We start from the raw sequence: 3273 nt of genomic DNA on the forward strand, positions 1-3273 counted from the left end.
AATATAAATTAAAATGACTGAATCTTAAATCTTTTTCCAAACATCAAGCCACAGCCCACATGAAAATAAACAAAAAAAAAATGATAGTACAACTTCATATTTGGTATAGTATTAGGCAGTTCAAAACATGTTCGGAATTAATGAATTTTTTAATTTTATATTTATAAATAAGGATGAAAATAGATCATCAGGTCAGACAAAATTTTACTTTTAATCAACTAAATTTGTAATATATTTAATTGAAATATGACTTTCAGTCTATTATAGTCAATTTTTAAATACTAATTCTGATTTGTTATTGAGTTTAGTCTAATTATTTTTCAAAAATAAAAAATTGCATTGATACTTAGTAAATAAGTACAAAACAGTTTCAATAGGATAACCAAGGATAAAGATGAAATTTTAACCAATGATTAACAAAGCAAGAAAGAAAAAGTTGAAGATAAACTAAGATAAAGATGTCTTAAAATTGTTCTTCATTCAAGGTTTCAACTTCTTTTCGTATCTCATTTGGAATTAGTTTGGTATTCTAGCAAAAGATTCGATGATTTCATAATGTTTGGATTATTAAATGGTCTCATAATAAAATATGTTTTTTAAGTTTTTTAATAATTATTAAATAATTTTTATTTAATTTTAATTATAAATTAATTTTTTATATATTATTTAATTATAAAATCTATTTTTTATTTATAAATTATTATTTTATTATTTATCTATCATAATAAAAAATAAAACAATAACGAATTAGATCTTTCATTAATCGTAATAATTATCGATTAAAATTTTATCTTTGATCCCTTACATCCGTATAGGGTTGTAAAATCGTATTTTTTTTTATAAAATTAATCGATTGGAATTTAGGTTTCCATAGAACAATCGATTGAATGTTGGACGATAGTATGGTTTTTTCGAAAATCAATCGATTGTAACTTTTATACAATCGATTGAACGATGATTAGAATATGAGTTTTTTCTAATTCAATTAATTGTTCATGTTACCCAATCGATTGAAGACTTCAAAGCAATATGAGGTCTCACAATTTAATCGATTGGTTGTGTTACCCAATCAATTTAAGTCTTCAAAGCAATATGAATTTTCACAATTCAATTGATTGGTTGTGTTATCCAATTGATTGAATTGTGCACTACGTTATATGTCACGCTGTTCTCAATTTTTCTACTCGTGTTTATAAATTATTATTTTATTATCCATCTATCTTATCTTTAAAATTCTATCTTCAATTTTTAAGTTTTTATTTTGATTTAGATACTCTAATCTTATCTTTTCTTTAATATTAAGGTTATAAATTGGTGAATGCGAAACTTCCACCCTCAACCCTAGCTCTTTCTGCGTTTTTAGTTCTGGCCATTTTGGAGATATTAGTTCGGTGGGTTTTGTAGGGATTTGGATGAGGATTAATAATATGTATATAATTTGGAATGGGTGTTGATGAGATTGGAGAAGATGAAGAGAGAAGATAAGAAGAAGAGAGAAATTTTCTGGATTTAGAGAGAGAAGAAAAGTTATGCAAAAATTAGAGTTGTAAAATTTAAAAAGGAAAGGGACGCTGAACACGGATTGTTATCAGGCTTAATACAAAGCGCCATATCAAAATTCAATTGATTGTATTATCATACCAATCGATTGAATACAGGAAAAAAAACCTTATTCACGTCACATTTAAATCGATTGAATGCTCATATCAATCGATTGAACTGAAAAATACCATTAGTTCGCGTACAAACTTCAATCGATTGTATTATTAAACCAATCGATTAACTTTCATATATCATTCTAATAGCGTAAGTCAATCGATTGGGTGACAGAACCAATCGATTAAATTAACCAAACCCATATTACTTTGATGATTTCAATCGATTGAATAACAAAAACCCCACACGGCCACACGCCTTACAAAATTCAATCAATTGTGTATCAATTCCAATCGTTGAATTTCTAACAAACACGATTTTTCCAATTTAATACGTATGTAACGGATCAATGATAAAATTATGATCGATTAAGATTGCAAAATATTTATTACGATTAATGGGAGATCTAATTTGTTATTATTTTATTTTTTATTATGATAGATGAATGATAAAATAATAATTTATAAAATAAAAAATAAATTTTATAATTAAATAATATATAAGCTAATGGTCCAAACGTTCTGAGACCATTAAATTCAATCTCAAAATTTCATTGGTCTCAAGTTATCCAAATCCTCCATACCGCAAATGCGACGATGTTTCTTCTTTTTTTATTTGATTTCTTCTATTTGTTGTGGGTATTGCTTCATTCCACCAATTTTTTAAGAATTCCTCTTCTTCCACTTTAGAGCTATTCGCGACTTCAATTCTCGCAAATTGTCAGACCTATCTTGAACGTGAGCACAAAAGCAAGTAATGAGTGATTGATTCTTTTATTTGGTTGCATCTATCTCTGGCATTGACTATTGATGGTTGGTATTCTTGATTTTAATCTCTGAAAAATTGAGAGTCCTTTATGAGTGGCCTTTCAAATCATAATCCTCACTTTTGCAAGACAATCAAGTTCTCAGGTGGAATTCCATAAGCTTCGGTCACAAAAGTAATTCAGCAGAATTTCTAGTGGGGAATGATAAAATTAAAAGCTCAAATTACACTTTTTATTTTCAATATTGGAGCGGGAGTGGAGTTGGACACCATTATGAGGGAGGGAGGGGCTTCACGAGCTTGTGGTGTCAGGCTAGTTACAACTTGGACCCTCCGAGTTCCAACACGCTACACGGACTGTCCGATTTCCCTCTCAGCAGACGCACGGTCCGATTTCAAAGGGGAAGGACACGCGTCGCGTTGCAACAGCTCCCCAAACGGTGTCCTGAAACCAAACACTTACTCATGCATTCACCCCTCTCACCATCCGAAAACATCACTCTCTCAGATTTCATTTTCAACTTGAAGCCCCATTCTTCTTCTTCTCCCACCTCTCAGCTGTGCATGGTTGAAGAAATAAAAGCATGCCAAAGAAGAATAAAATTAAGGATGTTGATCGACCTGAGCTTCATGTTATGCATTATCTCAGTAATTCCGATTATGTAAGTTTTTTTTTTTAATATTTTTAAATTTTTTGTATTTAAAATTATTATTGTAAACTATTTACTTCTTATGATTGTTATTATTAGAAATGCAAATTAGAAATATAAATAGAATGATTATTAGTATTTTCTAGCATTTATATGATTTTTTTGAATTTTTTAAAAATTTTTATATTAATTTTTAGTTGTA

This window comes from Arachis ipaensis, chromosome B05, assembly GCF_000816755.2.
Source record: "Arachis ipaensis cultivar K30076 chromosome B05, Araip1.1, whole genome shotgun sequence".
Lineage (NCBI taxonomy): Eukaryota > Viridiplantae > Streptophyta > Magnoliopsida > Fabales > Fabaceae > Arachis > Arachis ipaensis.